Raw genomic sequence first — 20,475 nt, 5'->3', positions numbered from 1 at the left:
CCGTTCACATATGTACACGAAATAGACGACAAACGAACGAACCGACCGTTCAGTCGTCAACCAATAATAGATATGTCGTAGATAAAGCCGGAAGACAGGTCAAAGATTCAGGATCCGCTAACTATGAATCCACTTTTAAAATGAAATGTATCTGAAAATAGTTACCTAATTTATTTTACCTTACCGGAAACTGTCCATCGTTCGAGTTCCCAGTGTATCTTCGGATGCTCAAATAAAACAAAAGGATTGCAAAAAAGGAGTTTACTAGATATACATATATGGAAATTAATATTCATTGTGACCAAGAGTTCGAAAAGGATTAGAATAATTTTTTTTATTTTTTATTGCTTAGATGGATGGACGAGCTCACAGCCCACCTGGTGTTAAGTGGTTACTGGAGTCCATAGACATCTACAACGTAAATGCGCCACCCACCTCGAGATATAAGTTCTAAGGTCTCAGTATAGTTACAACGGCTACTCCACCCTTCGAACCGAAACGCATTACTGCTTCACGGCGGAAATAGGCGGGGTGGTGGTACCTACCTGTGCGGACTCACAAGAGGTCCTACCACCAGTGATTACGCAAACTATAATTTTGCGGGTTTGGTTTTTATTACACGATGTTATTCCTTCACCGTGGAAGTTAATCGTGAACATTTGTTGAGTACGTATTTTATTAAAAAAATTGGTACCCGCCTGCGGGATTCGAACACCGGTGCATCGCTACATACGAATGCACCGGACGTCTTATCCTTTAGGCCACGACGACTTCGACAGACTTTTGGTCCAAATCCGTCAACATCAACTTGCCAAGAACATTATTTATCATCAATATCTCACAGCCAGCCACTACAATCAATACTCATGATAAGACAATCTCCCATAAAAAAGCGATGGTCTCATCTATCCACCTTATCCGCACCAGATCTTGGACGAGTCTATCTGTCTAAGTAATTAGGCCACTCATTGTTGCTAACATTTCCGTTTTTACTTTGTCTCTACTGTTTGCTATGTATTAGTGGAGTTTCAGCAAAGATTTATGTAGGATTTTCTTTGATTTTCCCAAGCCGTAGACATAATTAAAACTTCTATTAAGTCACGGAAGACTCTCCGTGGTCTTACTTATACGGGGGGAGAACTGTAAAGTATTCAGAACATCGGTAATAGTATTATCTAACTAGCGACCCGCCCTCGCTTCGCTTCGGAAACATTAAAACACACATGAAACCAAAAAAAAAAAATTAAAAAAAGTATCCTATGTTCATCAGGGACAATGTCGGCTTCTAATGGAAAAAGAATTTTTCAAATCGGTCCAGTAGTTTCGGAGCCTATTCGAAACAAACAAACAAACAAATCTTTCCTCTTTATAATATTAGTATAGATCTAGATGACAATAACAAACGTGAACTTAAATCGTAAAAGTAGTTTTGATTAAAGATTTATCTGTTCTGTTCTAAATTCATCAAAAGTGCGTTATTCCGTTTGTTGAAATGTTCACTGATTATATTTATTTTCCAAACATTAATCCGTCTTTCGATCGTCAGAGCCTCTCCGAAATTCACAGTTATCTGGAGTCGGAAGGATGTCCATCAAAAAAGGTCAATAAGGTTAATGGCGACGGTTGGCAAGGGGTGTTGTTGGATATTAATCAAAGGGAGCCTTTTCATGTGGCTTCGACCCGTTTATATTCCATCTCCGTTTATCGCGCTGGTTGTAAGATTTTGCGAATCCAATAGACTTTGATTCGAAGGATTTATTATATTAGGATAATAGGAAAGAAAACAAAAAAAAAACACGTGGCACTCGGGAACTGTCGCGGTAAGGCTATTGCATAGCATTTTTTATCAACTTATTCAATTATAATCAGACAATGATAATTTAATATTAAAACAATAATAAAATAAGACCACGCTATATTTATAAACATTAACAAAAGCAAAACATTAACTGTCCCCTTCACACTCATAAGCTAGACCGCGCGAGAGAGAGATGGGCAGACTTTTCATGATGCGCATGCAGTGCGACGTCACGCCGCGCGCTTATTCACAAACACTACACAAGCGCAACGTGTGAATGTGTTGAACGCGAGCTACATGGTAGGCGGAGTGGGGGGTGTTAGGTTTTATTTTCGTTACGGAATTTCATGATTCGGTCGCCGCGCTCAAAACCCGCGATAAAAGCTATGCAATAGCTTAAAATTCTCTTTTTTGTCTATGCACACAATACTACCAACAAAACAACGTGTGGTCAAGCAGCATCACTGCCACCACACACAGTACACACTTCAATCGCTACAACCTTACGCATAACACCCGTGTACATGTGCATCGTCACAGCCGTTATTTTAAAATATAACTGGAAAGAAAACAATAAAACATTCATTTCTTTGGTACACCACTGCTTGCCTCCTATTCCTCGCCAACATTTTATATATTATTATACTAAAGTTCGGGTAATTATTCTATCTAATACTTCGTGGTTTTACTGCTTAGAAATCAGAATGATGATGAATGGATGACGCAACAAAATTATTCATGTGTATTGTTACGCCAAACGTGCTGCTATTATGATAAAAGGTTTTTCTATTACTCCTTGATGTTATATGTGAAGTTTTCCTATTCAAAACTGAATAGGAAATATTCCGATTAAGTTAAGAACAACCACAGTATACATAACACTTATAATTGGTTTGTCAATTAACACGGACTAGTGGTCCCCGCAATAGTCGAAATTCGACCATTCTTAAATGAAATTATAAATTTGAACATTCTTATTGGTGCTATTGCCAATACTTCTATAATCACAGATTTCGCGAAGACTACACTATAGGCAAATAATGTTAAAGACAAACAATATTAATCTATTCTCAATTTAACCACAGACTTTAAAGAATAACAAAATTTTCACAATTGACAATTTATAAAGAGTTTAATTATACGTATGTGCTGTGTCAAATACATGGTAGTGTGTGTAATCTTTTATTTATTGATTTAATGTATTTTTATGCATAATTAAAAAAAAATAAGCATTCTGCACTCCTACTCTATATTCTCTATAAGTGTGGGAAATTTCATACTCCTCCGTCCGCGCAATTTTCGTAAAAAGGGATACAAAGTTTTTGCTTCACGTATTAATATATAGATACTTAAGCAATTTTTGTCATATTAAAATAGTATTTTTTTTGGTAATTTAAAATAATATATTAATCTCACTCATTTGTTTGCACGTTCCAGTCGAAACGAATTGGATCTGAGAATCTCAGGATGCGGATGACGCGTACCTACGTTCTACATATTGCTTTGTCGCTTCATTGTTATCTGAACAATGGGTTAACAAGCCACCAATAAAATGGGTCAAGTATGCCAAAGGAATCCGGGGCCGTCAGATGTTGCGTTTGAATTTGAGACCGAATTTGTTGTTAACTTTTTAAAGGATTTAAATTCGGCCCTGATGAAATTTATCGGCCGGCGCACGCTGTGTCCTTACTCGAGAGGTCGCAATTATGAAATAGGGTTATTTCATTGTATTATTAGGTAGGTAATGAAAAATTATGTATATTACGTGAAGTGTGCTTATTATGAGTACACTGAATTGGTATTTTTTTATATATTAAATTTATTAGCATTGTTTTGTAACCGTATCGTACAAGTACCGTACCCTTCTGATCCCGAAAGCCAATTGTAAAATATGTGCAGGATGTGAATAAGAGGGGGCAGAGCTCTTCTCCGTCTTATCGCTGGAGGACGGATTTTAGCCAGCGCCGGCCTCTATGGGAGGCAGCCTCCCCTCGGTGAAAGTCAGAGGCGACCTGAAGGGGTCGAGACCGCGCGCCAGGCTACCAGTTCTGGCCCGCCGCATTAGTTAATTAAAAGTGATCACTTGGAGATTCATCACGTTAAGCAGGTTCTGGTCCAGTAGAATATGTCGGAATTCTAGACATCGGGCCACTGTGCCTAGTCCTACGGCTTACGTAGAGTCGAATTTCGACGACTCAGCCTCTCGGGCGTCCTTGGGGTAAGTTGCAAGTTTGAATAGAATGTTGATGGTGGTAACTCTCTACCTCTCCCAAGTTCTGTGTCAGGCGAGGATCGGACGCTCGAATCACAGTACAGGAGAGTTGCTTATTAGCACATCCAATATATTCGCAATACACATACACCGCGCGCCTCTGTCTCGACGCGGGGACCGGGTTCGCCCCTTGGGTAAAAAAAAGTCTTTGGATAAACTGTCAATAGTGATTCGGTAGAGGTAGATGACTGTCGACGCCTGCAAAGATCGTTAGCAATTTCAAAATCAAATCCAACCCACATACAAAAACTTCAATAAAAAATAATAAGTGTAAAAATTGTTACGAAAATTATTGAGAACAGCCCGCAGCTCTGAACAAAAGCTAATATAAGCTTGGTCGTCAGCCGGCCGCAAAAACAATAATTTCGAACAAAAACCGAATTGGCCTCGACAAAGACACGCGACCGCTTTGTATCCGAAGAGAAATTATCTCTTACACAAAGGGTGATCCTTTTTTATTACTTGAAATATAAGAAAGAATGATCAGGTGAAGGATTTCATGTTTTCATTCTGCACGAGAGACTGTGGGTTTCGTCTATATTATTTGTGAAGCGATTCGAACTAAGCCAATATTAAGCGTATTTATGTTTGAGTTTCGATTGTTTTATTGTTTAAGCCACAGTGTAAATGTATTATTTTTTTAAAATGAAATTTCATGTCTCTTAGACAGCAAGGTAGAGGGGGAATATGTCGACTGAAGAAGACATGGATGGAGTGTGTGAATTGCTATATGAGAGAGAGCGAGAGAGAGGAGTGAGTGTTGAGATGACGGCTGATAGAAGAGAATAGAATAGAAAAATTTGCTGTGCCAACCCCACCTAGTGGGATAAGGTGAAGACAAAGAAGAAGAAGAGAAATTTCATGTCTCTTTTGTGTGCACGCTCAATGGGCGCATACCAAGTTTAGTCAAGTGAAGTGAATCAGCATGATTAAAGTCATGAACCGATGATGTATGCAGGTACATTTGTTCTCGAATGGAGCCCAACCATGTAGCAGTAAGCACAATGTATATACAAGATCAATGACATGATGATTAGACATGACCAGGAACCAGGGCGATTGGCGGAAAAAGTATTAGATGCGAGAAATGCTTAGGTTGATTATGAAGTGGCAAGGTAGGAAGAAGTAAAGTTTTTGTTAATCATATCCCTAATTGGCCAAATTGTCACAGATCAAAAGATTACGTAAAGAACATACGTGGGTTATAAGCACTCATATTTAACATAGATAAATAGAAAAGTTTAATCTACCCGTGATGTTGCCGAAATATCTGGAATTCTTTAAAACTGATAACCTTGGTAAGAAAGAACCTTTAAATAATAAGTCGTCAAATAATAATATTTACATATAAAGAAGAAGCCCGGGAAAGTTTAAAACAAAACAGCATCAGTTATATAGTGGCATTCTTTGTCTTAAATCCAAAGTAAATTCTATATAGTAGATTATATATAGTAGATTTTGGTTGCCTATTCGATTTAGTTTTGACGGTGTGATGTTCACCCTGATCTTTATAAGCAAAACAAATATTTTTACTCACATTCGCGCAGCATGTTATGAAATATATTCCAACGAAAAACAAATAGAGAAGAAAAAACCATTGTACTTATTAGAGTAAACCCGAGTCAAGATACCCCTTTACGATTAAGAGGAAAACTTTTTTCATTGGCAACCCACAAATCGTTCTTCAAACTTAATATATAAAAAACTAACATTTAGTTTAGTTGTCCAACTTCTATAACTTATTTTGTATGGCTCAATTTATTTCGGTTCAAAGTTTTGCGGCCAACAAATAATACAATACTTTATTTTACTTTACTTTATTGGTTTAGATAGGGGACACGATCACACGGCCCGCTGGTGTTAATTTGTTGAAGCTATTAAAATCTCAACCTGAATGTGACATCTTGAGAGATGAGGTCGAACGTCTCAATTTTTTTATATGACGGCAGTTCCACATTTCAAACTGGTTTTACTGGTGGTAGGTCCTCTTGTGAGTCCGAACGGGTAGGTACCACCGCCCTGCCTATTCCTGCCGTGAGGCAGTAATGCGTTTCGGTTTGAAGGGTGGGGTAGCCGTTGTAACTATTTTGAGACCTTAGAATTTATATCTCAAGGTGGGTGGCGCATTTACGTTGTAGATGTCTATGGGCTCCAGTAACCACTTAACACTAGGTGGGCTGTGAGTTCGTCTACCCATCTAAGCAATAAAAAAAACCTCGATTATCACTGTCACAGAGTCATGTTGTTGATGCCCGATAAATATGTTGGTAAATTCTCGTTTACATTGGAATATCTTCTTTTTCTTCTTACTTTTCTTACTCTTCTTACTTCAAAGGAGAACTCATAAACGCGTCCAAAATGGATACGAGGATGATACGTAACTCGGTGAGCTCATACTCATACTAGAATACCTTTTTTTGCGAGCCGTGGTCCGCCCTTCCTACGAGATTCTCGCGCTAAAGGAGAGCGTTGGATATGTAGGAATTTGTGGCCAGACTCGGTGGCCCTAATACACATATTTTGCGAAACCTCAAGTTTTATAGAAAAATAATATGTAGTTAAAAACAGATTTTGATATAAAATGTAAACAAACAATTTTTGGAATTTTCTATACTAATATTATAAAGAGGAAATATTTGTTTGTTTGTTTGTTTCGAATAGGCTCCGAAACTACTGGACCGATTTGAAAAATTCTTTTTCCATTAGAAGCCGACATTGTCCCTGATGAACATAGGCTACTTTTTTTTTATTTTTTTTTATTTTATTTTTTTGGTTTCATGTGTGTTTTAATGTTTCCGAAGCGAAGCGAGGGCGGGTCGCTATAGGTTTATAATTTGGTAACTAAAAACGCTCATTAATAAGGAGCCGAAGTAACGAGTTATTGATTTTTCATCAGTCTTGAAGTGGATGATTTAGGCGCCAGTTAATGAAAACTTGTCCTATATACAAAAAGGAAATCTATTATACCTATCATCGGTTATTAACAATGACAATACATCATTACTAAAGTAAGTAAACGGAATTTTACCTCACATTCATTAAAAATTGATTTGAGATATCGCAAGCAATTGGCATTTTGTAAATAAAATTCAAAACTGTGTTTTAAATCCTTTTAAATTAAAGACAAAACTATGACGCCTATCTCTAGCTACTTGAGTACGGGTAATGTAAGCACCAATCCTATATGTGTTCTCCGAATGAGGTGCTTAATTCGAAGAGAACACAAAATGAATCACTAATCTTATAACAAAACTTTGGGTCGGGTTCAATTTGTCCCAAATAAATTTATGTTTCGTTCCCTAGCCGCCGGAGAGGCTAGCGGTTTTTAGCACCGCCTACCAAATGTGGTTTTGCTCGTAAAATGCAAGGAAAATCGTAATTTACCTTTAAATATTTGGGCTACTTAACTATGAGACTGTTTTAAGGGGCTTACAAAAATAAACTTGTATATACTATGCTTTATGTTTTTGGAACGAAGTTCCTTATGGGACGATGCGGAGAAGTACCCTAACAGGGAAAAAACGTCCGTAACGTAAGATTTTTATTAGTAATGCACACAGTGTACGACTTAACTTTGTAATAACGTACAAAAATGATATATTTTTTTATCATTCATTGACCACGATCTCAGAGCGATCCTTTGCGCAATACACTAACTCTTATGCAAACAACAGTGAATGAAGTGTACCACATTAAGTTAGCACGTTACCAAATGAATGTGAGTTGTTGCGAAGCCTCCAGTTTTATTTTCTTTATACCTCGAATAGAACTTAAAATTAATATTTTTATAATAAGGAACTTCGTTCCTATCCGGTGTCCCACGACACCACACATCTTTTTTGTGTTTATTGTCAAATCACTCTTTTTAAATATATAGTGTTAGCGGGTTGATGTTATTATTGTAGTATTATTTGAAGGATTTTGTAATTGAACTACAAGAAGACTAGGCGTAGTAAGTTATCTTGATAATGACCAAATTTGGACTGAAATAAAACGGCGCGTGTATTCGTATCAAGCGAAGCAACTATGCCTCTGTTCAAACATAGAAAGCAAATGCCAATTGTTTCATGAAAATACGTATGTACTTAGCAAGTATGTATTTAAAAATGACTTCCACGATGAAGGAACGACATCTAATATTTATTACCTTGGTCCATAAAAAATATAAATTTGCGTAATTACTCGTGGTATTTCGGTTTTGTGAGCCAGCACGGATAAATGTATCATTCTGCCTTTTGTCAAATTAAAATTGTATTAGGCTATGAAAAAGCGACCATATTTAGTTTTGAACTAGTGTGATTATTGATTGGTCTCAAAATTAGACCATGAAAAAAAAGCAAACGATTTCGTATTAAAACGAATTTTGCAAAAGGTGGATACGACCTTATACATACTTCTAATTTTGTCCAGCCATTCTATTGTAGATTGTTCTAGTATACTCGATAAATCCTGTATTTACTATGGTCAGTACAGTAAACTAAGTCTATCCTAGATATTAGCTTTACTAGAAATTCACTGAAGCTTGAAGGCACTGTTCGATTCGTATCGTAAGTCAATTCAGGCATATATGCCTGTGCTGAATTCGGTTTTAGAAATTTCCTTCAATCTATACATATAAATAAAATTCGAGTGTCTGTTTGTAATATTGAAATAACCGCTTTTTACTACATGCATATGAATATACTAGCGACCCGCCTTCGCTTCGCTTCGGAAACATTAAATTTTATTATTGAATAGCTGAGTCCCGCGGCTATTGTCGTATCGCGGGTGAGGCCGCGGGGCGAAGCTAGTCTAAAAAAAGTAGCCTAAGTTACTACTTATATCACCTATCAGTGAAAGTCTCGTCAAAATCGGTCCAGACGTTCCAGAGATTAGCCGGAACAAACAGACAGAGAGACAGACAAAAATTGTAAAAAATGTTATTTGGGTGTATATACCGTAAATCTAAATATAAATAAAATTTTAGTGTCTGTTTGTAATATTGAAATAACCGCTTTTTACTACATGCATATGAGTAAGTAAAGCCGAGGCTACTTTTCTGACAAAACCACCATGTGATTGCCTTGGAACGTTCAATACATTTGAGACTTCAATTTCACGTTTGAAGCTGGGTGAGTACGCACGCCAAATAGTTAGTTATATAATTAGTGTTAGCTTTAAGTAAAAGGAAATTAGAAAACGTAATTGTAAAGGAAATATCTTCCACTTAGCCTAAGTAGACGGTTCTAATGTTGTGGCGCGAACTTGTACAGGCAAAAGATTTCTTGAAATTATTATTAGCGCAATCGAGGCCTTTTGCCAAATCCGTTAGTCGATAATTACTACTGCATTAGTTTCATGGTTCAATTAAGAAGCGTTCATAATTATTATTAGTACTAGTATTAGTATTAGTATTACTATTTATTACTTACTAGCTGACCCGGCAGACTTCGTAGTGCCTCAGTCGATAAATAAAAGACCTAAACTTTTGTATAAAATAAACTTAAAACAAACAAAAAGAATCCGTCCGACGGGGGGGACACCAAAGGTAAAAAATAATAATTGTTATTTTTATTTAATTCCGAGCATTTTCATATTTCTCTACCTTTTAAACCTTCTCTGGAATTCCACAAATAATTCAAGACCAAAGTTTGCCAAATCGGTCCAGCCGTTCTCGAGTTTTAGCGAGACCAACGAACAGCAATTCATTTTTATATATAGAGATTAACAGTACTTGCTAGTAGTAGTAGTGAATGAATAAGTGTATTCTGTATTCATTTCATAGTCAAATTACGTGAAGAAACAGTCTTCTTCTTCTCAGTCGATCACTTCTGGCGGACTGGTCGTGGTTATGTATGTCTTATTGCTTGGTTGCAGCTTATGCGAGGCTTCTCCATCTCTCTCTACAATCAGTAAGGGAATTAGTAGATGACTTAATCAAGTTTGTTCACCTTGTGGGTGATCGGCCGCGAAAGCGTTGACCATCTACTCTTTCTTGAACCATTAATATTTCCAATGAGCTTTCATTACGGATGATATGTCCAAACATATTAAGGATTCGCAATTATACAATCGACGAAAGCCTTTGTTTGATTTAGAGCTCTTTCAGGATGGATATATTGGTGCGGTAAGCAGTTCATTTTATTCTCAGCAAGCGTCTCCAGCGCCACATCTCAAGGGCGTCAATCTTTTTACGACACTTTTGATGGATTGTCCAAGAAACATATTGAAGAAGTAGTATGTGTGCATTTATTCATTTCACTCAACGCAATTGTACTATAATTGAGTTAGGCTGTTCAGAATTTTTATGAAGATACAGATATTAAAGTAGGCGGTCTTGTGAAATATTCAATTAAGATTATTTTAGATATTCTTAGAGATAGTAGTTTTCATAAAACTACAGGCTATTTGTAAAAGAAAAAAAAAGTTTACTTTTTCATATTGCTTTTTTGTTTTGATCGTGACTGCTAGCTACAAAATAGATTTCAGTATAAAAGGTCAATTTTTATCTAGTACGCAGCAATTTTCGAAACCCACACGGTATTACCGCCCATAAATCCTTTCGTGTCGTACAAAAAAATATTTGAAATCGATACGAACTATAATTTACCAAAGGCGTCTATCCTGGGCTAGCGTTTAAGCCGGATTCTTTTTTTAAAGGTTTTTTTTTTAATATATCATAAGTTTAATAGATAAAGAGGAATGTGTCTAGGAAAGTACATTTGTGTCGACTAAGCGTCATTATGGGAATTGTTTTTCATCTTCCATTCGAAGGAAACGGTAGCTGAAGAGTATAATGAGCTCCAAAAAGTTTACGGCGATGATGCTCTGAGCGAAACACCGTGTCGTAATATTATCATCATCGGCCTATATCTCTCCACTGCTGGATGTAGGTCTCTCCCATAGTTCGCCACAATGAACGATCCTCTGGCTTTCGCATCCAATCTTTCCCAGCATATCGACTCAAGTCATCGGTTCAATGGGCAAGGGGACGCCTAACGTTGCGCTTACCGGTACGTGGTCTCCAGTCCAGAACTAGTATAATATAAACATAATCTATACTAATATTATAAAGCTGAAGAGTTTGTTTGAACGCGCTAATCTCAGGAACTACCGGTCCGATTTGAAAAATTCTTTCAGTGCTAGCCCATTTATCGAGAAAGGCTACAGGCTATATAACATCAAGACCAATACAAGTGGAGCACCAATAAAGAATGTTTCAAAATAGGGGTATAAATAGCTCCTTAACATTCTATAATTCAAAAATATTTTCACTTTCTACGTAAATGAAGTGGGAGTAAAATTTAGCGTTATGCCAAAGTAACTATTCCACGCGGATGGAGTCGCGGGCAAAAGCTAGTCTATATATATCTATATATATGAAAATGAATTGCTGTTCGTTAGTCTCGCTAAAACTCGAGAACGGCTGGACCGATTTGGCTAATTTGTGGAAGTCCAGAGAAGGTTTAAAAGGTAGATAAATATTAAAATGCTCGGAATTAAATACAAAAATAACAAATTTTGTTTTTCCTTTTGATGTGTCCCCCGTCGGATGGATTTCTTTTGTTTGTTTTAAGTTTATTTTATACAAAAGTTTAGGTCTTTTATTTATCGATTGAGGCACTACGAAGTCGGCCGGGTCAGCTAGTATAACATATAAAGTCCAGTAAAATATAAAGACAAACAAATGTATTCTTCTACAAAAGTGAAATGCTTCTGAAAACAAATTCAAAAAGAACCTACTTTCAGATGAACAACTTAAATAAGATTTCAACCACAGGCCTTCACGTATCCGCTCTGTGTGTTCCCACAAACAGTAGTTTACAACTTTAATTCGACCCCGTGCTCTTTGAATGTATGCATTCAAGCCGGTCCAGAATATCTAAAGCGGTGGTCAACTTGGAAATGTGTTCTAGAAGCATTGTATTTCCTTGTTGAATTTTAAATATTCTATATTTAAGAGGATGTTGGTTTTTAGAAGCATCTATAGAAGTTGTCGTGGCCCAAAAGATAAGACGTCCGTCGTATTCGTATCTAGCGATGCACCGATGTTCGAATACCGCAGGCGAGTACCGATTTTTCTAATGAAATATGAACTTAACAAATGTTCACGATTGACTTCCACGGTGAAGGAAAAATATCGTGTAATAAAAATCAAACCCGCAAAATTATAATTTGCGTAATTACTGATGGTTAGGACCTATTGTGAATACGCACGGGTAGGTACTACCGCCCTGCCTATTTCTGCCGTGAAGCAGTAACGCGTTTCGGTTCGAAGGGTGGGGCAGCCGTTGTAACTATACTGAGACCTTAGAACTTATATCTCAAGGTGGGTGGCGCATTTACGTTGTAGATGTCTATGGGCTCCAGTAACCACTTAACTTAACCAGGTGGGCTGTGAGCTCGTCCACCCATCTAAGCACCAAAAAAAAAACATAGAAACGATCGAATTAATTTAGTGTAGGGGAATGATACCCCGCCGCGCTTAGCTTACCATGCATTTATAGTAATGAGCAACATAGGTTAGTCAGTCAGTGGTCAACGTGCAGCGATCCACCGCGGTCGCTGACGCGAATAAACATGTAATTATACGTAGTGTCTTATTGACCGCTCCGATGAGGTTTCCGTAGCGCACAATAAAACCTCAACATCACGAAACCTCACATTAGTTAAGAACGTTGCAGTCGCTGCTTCCATTACTCAAAGAGCATATGTAGTATGAGCGATCCCATGGCGATTGGACCTTTGATCTTAGAGAGAGCGTATTCTAAAGAGTTATAGCATTTCTAAAGGTCCCTCCAGGCCCAATGGTACTTTCATACTTCAATTCCAAATAGTAGCAATTTAGTAATAATTTACACGAAGTGGATTGTACAGTACAGGTAGCCCTACTATAACACGGTAGATTTCTTTAATGTCCCGTGTTGTGTGAAACCGTTTTTTTTTTTTTATTATTGCTTAGATTGCTTAGCTCACAGCCCACCTGGTGTTAAGTGGTTACTGGAGCCCATAGACATCTAGAACGTAAATGCGCCACCCACCTTGAGATATAAGTTCTAAGGTCTCAAGTATAGTTACAACGGCTGCCCCACCCTTCAAACCGAAACGCATTACTGCTTCACGGCAGAAACAGGCAGGGTGGTGGTACCCACCCGCGCGGGCTCGCAAGAGGTCCTACCACCAGTAATTACGCAAATTATAATTTTGCGGGTTTGATTTTTATTACACGATGTTATTCCTTCACCGTGGAAGTCAATCGTGAACATTTGTCGAGTACGTATTTCATTAGAAAAATTGGTACCCGCCTGCGGGATTCGAACATCGGTGCATCGCTTCAACACGAATGCACCGGACGTCTTATCCTTTAGGCCACAACGACCGTGTTATATGAGACCAGAAGCCAATATCAAAGAAGAGTATTTTTTTCTGAATGAAGCATCTCAATTATGCCTGTATGTTATTTTTTAAAATTTCGGCTACTCCCATATATTATGTGTTCATAATGTAATCTTCTGAGTAATTTTAAACCAAAATCTCGTTATCGTGTTGTATAATAATAAATAATAGAAAACTGAAGGCTTTTTCTGAGCGGGCACACAATACGCCTCACCACAACTAAGCCAGGTTGGAAAAGCCATAAAAACACCCACACAGAAATTTATCAAAAAATAAATCCGTATCTATATCTATACTAATATTATAAAGAGGAAAGATTTGTTTGTTTGTTTGTTTCAAATAGGCTCCGAAACTACCGGACCGATTGAAAAATTCTTTTTCCATTAGAAGCCGACATTGTCCCTGATGAACATAGGCTACTTTTTTTAATTTTTTTTTTATTTTATTTTTTGGTTTCATGTGTTTTATTTAATGTTTCCGAAGCGAAGCGAGGGCGGGTCGCTAGTTCAAAAATACAATGAGAATGTAACCAATGTAGTTGAAGTGAATTTAAATATGAATTATTAAGGATTACTAAAAAAACTATCTGTCCAATCTAAATAACTAGTCACGTATGAAGAACAGCATCATTCAAATAAAATTTAAAAAAGAATCCAATTCGTTTTACCTACATAAAAAAAAAACTGCTCCGTTTTTCAAATGGGATAAAATGTGAAAATGCGTGTGCTAACGAAATTAGTCTACCGCTCGTTTCGTCGTGAACGTTCAACCTAAGGTAGGCAACGTTGAAGGAACGGAATTAAGACTAATTCAATAAATTAAAGCAGGTGTGACGCGAATCCTTTGGCACGAAAGGCCTTATTCAATAAACGTGATGTTAATTAATGGAAATGACCGGTCAAACAGTAACGTTGTCAGTTTTGTTTACGTAAGCTTTATTAAAATAGAACACCCGTTTTTTTCATTATTTATTAGATTATCGATTCTTTACTATGAGCAAAGAGCTCTCTGTCTATCTGGTCAGTAGAGCACCAGTGGGTTCGAGCTTGAAGTAACAGCCGCGATGCTGTAGAATTGAGACTTACCTAGACATTAAGTTTCAAAGCTTAAAGAAGATGGCTCACGTTATGATATCTAAGGACTCTGGGACACATTTAATTTATATATCGGAAATATTTATTTTATTATTGCATAGATGAGCGGATGAACTCATGGTCCACCTGGTGTTAAGTGGCTACCGGAGCTCATAAACATTAACCGCCACACACCTTGAGACATGAGTTCTAAGCCTTAGTTGTACAGTACACGGACTGCCTCACTCTTCAAACCGAAACCATGAAGCGGCAAGAATAGTCAGGGCAGTGGTACCTACCCGTTACGGCTCACAAGACGCCCTACCACCAGTGATTACGCAAATTATATTTTTTTGCGGGTTTGATTTTTATTCATCATCAGTCTATAGCATAGCAGACCACTGCTGGTCATAGCTCTCTCCAGTTGTTCGCTACTGAGCATGGATCCTCGGCTTCTCTCATCTAGCACCTGCCTGAGGACGTCTTTCACTTCGTTTGCCAATTCGGGGCCTCCACTCAAGAATGCGATTACCCCAACGGTTATCGGGTGTCAGGCTAATATGGCCCGCCCATTGCCACTTGGGCTTACTAATCCGTTGTGCTATATCGATAACTTTGGTTTTCTGTTGGATCACCTCGTTCTGGATTCGATCCTTCAGAGAAAAAGAGATTTTTATTACACGATGTTATACCTTCATTGTGGAAGTCATTCGTTATTGTCGGCCTCAGTCCATAATCAGCTTTACATTTATATTTGGTGCGAAATATTGAGAATGAGCCAACCAATGCTTGAGTTGAGAACCTTTATCGATAAATTTGTAAAATTGAGATTTCGAAGTCATTTTTAATTCACGCTGTAAGGCTCTGCTAGCGAAAAACCATCAAAAAAGAACATAAATTATACTATCTAGTGTTAAATTTTCTAAAAATATATATCGCTGCCATTTTATTTTATATTCACGACAGCTATTTATGTGACGTGTATTTTCCGTTCGCTCATCGCACCTTGAACATATTTTAGGGTTATCTTATCGTTCTCCAAAGTTTTATTACGCAGTACATAAATTCAATACATTCAAAATATTTTATTTATTTAATACATTTGTTACGAAGTTTCTGATGATTTTTACGATTATATCTCTCTGTGCTGCATTCCTTCGCTGAAAACGATCAAAACTTGATTCGATCAGTAATGGCAGTAAAATAGTACTTCATAAACTATACTCATAAAGTATTTCCTTGGTTATTATTACTCTTAAAGTATATGACGGCGTTAACGATATTTATGTTATATAGCACGTGCAATAGGAGTGACTCACACAAGCCAGGCGCGCCGGCCGTGTCGTTCCACTCGTAAACAACAGCTGCAACAGAAGTGACTCATAAGCCAGCTGCGCCGGCTAGTATAAAAAGGCGGAACGTGCCTTGAAATGAACATTCGTTGGACTGCGCTTGCCTGGTGCACTTACTATATTCTTGTTACGTTGTGTGATTCAGTGACTGTTGTACGTACTGGTTAAAGTTGGACAAGTGTTAAAGTGAATTGTTACGATAACATATTGTTGATTAAATCAGGAATCAAGAAGTGACATCGTTTTACTTGGTGTTCAACAAGATAATGTCTACTCATAAGCCTACATCAGAAGTGAGATCAGGACTCTACTCTCACTGGCGTGACGTGTTTGAACATGTTCGAAGTACAGCAAAAAAAACATGATGCAGATCAGAATACTAGTAGTGGTATGCCACAAGAGCGTGAATGCAGCATACGTAAGTCGTGTAATAACGTCTCTGTTACCTCGATGGAAGATCTGAGCCACGAAGAAATTGTCACATCTTACGTTCTGGCTCATGTTGCCCAGTTTGACTGTCGACTTCATCACATGGCATTTACTAACGGAAATACAACACGTAACAAGCTATTGCAAGAAATTAAGGCAAGTGCAAATCTCAAGTGAAACTTCGATCGCAATAATGGATCTGTCATGACGAGTGGGTAGTTCCGACACGAATCGTTTTTAAGCCAATGACTACTGCTAGAGTTACATGGCACTAGTACAGTAAACCAGGACATGAGACTGTGAATTGTCGCTGAAATTTTAGAATCTACTCGATTCAATACCAATAACACTACACGTTCGATGACTTCGGGCTCCAGCAAGCAAGCAAACAAGAAAGCAAGCAAGTTTCCGTGGGGAAGAAAAATTTACACATCTGAAGTCGTCGTGACCTGTAAGATAAGACGTCCGGTGCGTTCGTGCCTGGCGATGCGGCGGTGTTCGGGTTCCGCTGGCGGATGCAGGTTTTTCCGGTGAAGTGCGTGCTTGTGCGTGCTTGACAAGTGTTCGCGGTTGGCTTCCTCAGTGTGGGAGTAACATCGTGTAAGAGAGGTGGAACCCGTAAAATTGTAGTTTGCGTGGTGGCTGGTAAGATTTGTTGCGGTAAGAAGTTTGCATGGTGGTAAAATGTCTTGTGAGTCTGCACAGGTAGCCGGAGGTGAGACTTCCGCGGTCGCGGCCCACCCAGTCCGCGAGAACCGGGCAGATCGCCTCGACGGTACGGAGGCCGGCCGACGGGTCCGCCAAACGACGAGATCACGCCTCCAGCACGGACTGCCGATATTGGAGCCCCCGCGCTCCGGCTGCACTTGCGCTAGGGCGCGCCGCCTCGTAGGAGACTGTGAGCCTGCAAAACCTGAACAACCTCCTCATCCGTGGGCGCCCGGCTCTCGCCTGCAAGTCTGCTGTTACGTGTGCGGTGATGCGAGCCATGTAGCTTCTGGGTGTTCCATGCGCTACAAGAAGAAAAACGACACTGCTCCAGGTGCTGTGGCAGGTCCAACCAGAGACGTCAACGTGTGTTCCAGAGCTTCAGTGTGTTACAGATAAGTGGTTTTGGCTTCCCCTTTATGTTCCATTCAGGGTCAGAATGTAGTCTTATAAAACAAAGTCATAGTAATTTATTCAATGGTAAGCGGTTTCATGAAAAAGTCACTCTTTGATCTGAAAGTAACTTAGACCAATCATGATGGCAAGAGCACTTAGGGGATATTCAACTCGCCCTTAATAGTGCACGTTGTCGAGTAACAGGGTTTACTCCAATAGAATAGACGTTTGCCGTTCAGGGTAGTTCACTTGAAATATCTAAAGTTTCAACAGAGTGATAATCCCTCTAGATTAGATCTTGATTTAGCACGGTCGAAGACCGGCGAAAACATAAAAAAGGGCACAAACAGAAGCTTGGTTTAGTCGAGGCAAAGCTATCTTTTCCGCTGGGGATTTTGTTTTCGTAAGTTGACCGAAAATGTAAAGGTCCCTTCAACATTACTGCAGTTTTGGAAAACGATAGGTATAAATTGAGACATGTAAATAGTTCTAATAGAGTGTACAAATTTCCCCATGAAAACTTACGTGAAATACCTCGAGGCCCGTCAGGCCTACTAGAAATTTCTGAAAATTATAGTGACGATGACGTGACGGCGTACACAGATGGGTTAATTAATCTTGTTCATGAAACTGATCTTAATGATGACGACTCTATCACTGACAATAGAAGCGACATTTTTGTCCGCAAATAGCGATACAGCAAACATAGTCTGTGGGTAGTGATACAATGTCTGTAAGCTCAGGCACCTCAGGTGCAGGTGTTGGAAATGTAGAAAACTATGGTCGGTCTCGCACTATTTCTGAAGAAATTCCGTATACATGTTCTGGTTTAAGAAATGTTTTAACAAACGCTACCGTACACGCAGATAAAAAAAAAAAAAAGGAAAAAAAAAAAAAAGAGAATTGTATGTGGCTAGAGAGATGTTAATCCGGACTAGCAAAAAAAAAGAGGAAAAAAAAAATGAAAGTGTGAAGTCATTGAAGGGTCTGTCCGGTCCAATGGCTTGGCTATAGGGATTTTCATCCAGATTAGCCACAACAATTAGCTACAGGGATTGCGATTCGGTCTAGCATTATCCGGTCCAGTTCGAAAAACTGAAGGGATAACAATTCCGGTCTAAGTTAAAGTTAAAGGGACATACTTACATACCTGAAGAGTTTTAAATGAACTGGCCCAGGTATGTAAGCAGTCTGAAGGTTATTTATAGCCAGTATAGGATTTTCTGAAGAATTATGCGAACCGAACCGTACTAGATTGTTAATATCATAGACCACGTTTTAAGTTGCATCCGTTAATGTCAGGATGAACGAACACGTTTGTTGTTCACAGACATACCATAAGAATGCGCGCACGAGGACGAGCGCACGTCAGTATGGCCGTGACGGCGTTAACGATATTTATGTTATATAGCACGTGCAATAGGAGTGACTCACACAAGCCAGGCGCGCCGGCCGTGTCGTTCCACTCGTAAACAACAGCTGCAACAGAAGTGACTCATAAGCCAGCTGCGCCGGCTAGTATAAAAAGGCGGAACGTGCCTTGAAATGAACATTCGTTGGACTGCGCTTGCCTGGTGCACTTACTATATTCTTGTTACGTTGTGTGATTCAGTGACTGTTGTACGTACTGGTTAAAGTTGGACAAGTGTTAAAGTGAATTGTTACGATAACATATTGTTGATTAAATCAGGAATCAAGAAGTGACATCGTTTTACTTGGTGTTCAACAAGATAATGTCTACTCATAAGCCTACATATACATAGATCGTTCATAATTATTCAAATGTCTACAATCACGCAGTCGTTTTTGTAAAAACATGTTATTATTCTTTCGAAAATGGCACTATGTTCTTTTAATTTTTCATTCTGTCCAAAAACGTTTTCATTCTGAAACTTAAAATATTATTATATATCTTGTAATTTAAATTAGGAATTTCTTTAATGCAATACATTGTTTTAAAAAAAAATTAATTTACATTTCATATTGTTTGAGTAATGATTGGTCCTTTTGAATAAATCAAATATTTTAAATCACAAAAATGTATTCGAGGTGCGTACTAAATTATTTTGGTTTTTTTTTCTTTTTTTCCTACCTATGCTGATAGCTTTGAGAGGCTATTTCAGCTTCTCCTTGACGTGTAGGTGAGCTCACGGGGCTCAAACCGGGAGTGTTGCTAGCACTGGCCCTAGCAAGAGCAGTGCTTCGCAGAATCTACTACCGGATCGGAAACGCGACCCACTGAGAAGATCGCGCGTGAAACTCAGTGGGCTGAATTTTGTGATGATAAACCGTAGTAGCTGTGACTAGCTATTTGAGTCAACATTTGCTTAACAGGAGATATCTAGGCAGCATGGTGGTACCCATATTTATGGGCTTGCCGTACTCCTATCTATCCGGTCGTAGGAGTATTATAATTTACTGGTTGAGCGGTCGAAGGACCCCTTGAACGTTCGATTAGTTCTTTGGCGTCTATTTTATGTACATATGAGAACAGTCAATTCGTTCCTTGTCGTCTGGTTCGTGTCCGTCTTTTAGGAAGTCAAAAAAAGTACTGCTTGCCGCTAGTTACGTCCGCCCTCATTGCATTTCTCTTTTATCTTTGAATTCTTGTCAATTGTCTGTCTTAGTCTGTGTCTAGTCGGTCTTATGTCCTGTCAAAGAGGTTGCACGCCACGATACTGGTGTAACTTTTAAATGAGCATTTCCATTAAATGGATTTTTATTTTTTTACTACTGGTATACAGTCTGTTTAATAGGTTATTATCGGTATTAGCACAAATCAAATCAAATCAAAAAAGTTTTATTCAACATAAATGAAAGTACATACTTGTTGAACGTTAAAGAACTACCGCCAATTCACAAGAATTAGCCTCCGTCCTGAGAAGAATTGGCAAGAAACTGAGCGTCTTTTTTTTTTTTTTTGAAATATTAGATTATTTTTTTTAATATTAGATTTTTTTAAATATTCATTTTAACAATAAGTAATTATAACATAACAATTATTACAATATTGAAATGCCCGGAGCGAGCAACTCATTCCCACTTTGTGCAATCTTCTAGATAATCATTGAC

At 38.3% G+C, this 20,475-nt stretch overlaps 1 protein-coding gene and 1 non-coding gene across 3 annotated transcripts in view; one reads left to right on the top strand and one right to left on the bottom strand.

Moving 5' to 3' along the window:
* The window catches only part of NGR-A15 (neuropeptide receptor A15), a 135,925-nt gene that overhangs the window by 83,699 nt on the left and 31,751 nt on the right, over positions 1-20,475 (bottom strand).
* Mir3239 (microRNA mir-3239) lies at positions 15,110-15,205 on the top strand. Its single transcript, NR_107525.1, has one exon. It is a non-coding gene; the product is annotated as a microRNA mir-3239 (primary transcript).

The sequence above is a fragment of the Bombyx mori genome, chromosome 3, assembly GCF_030269925.1.
Source record: "Bombyx mori chromosome 3, ASM3026992v2".
Lineage (NCBI taxonomy): Eukaryota > Metazoa > Arthropoda > Insecta > Lepidoptera > Bombycidae > Bombyx > Bombyx mori.
The sequence above is the reverse complement of the archived record's forward strand: the minus strand, read 5'-3'. Positions and strand labels throughout refer to the sequence as shown.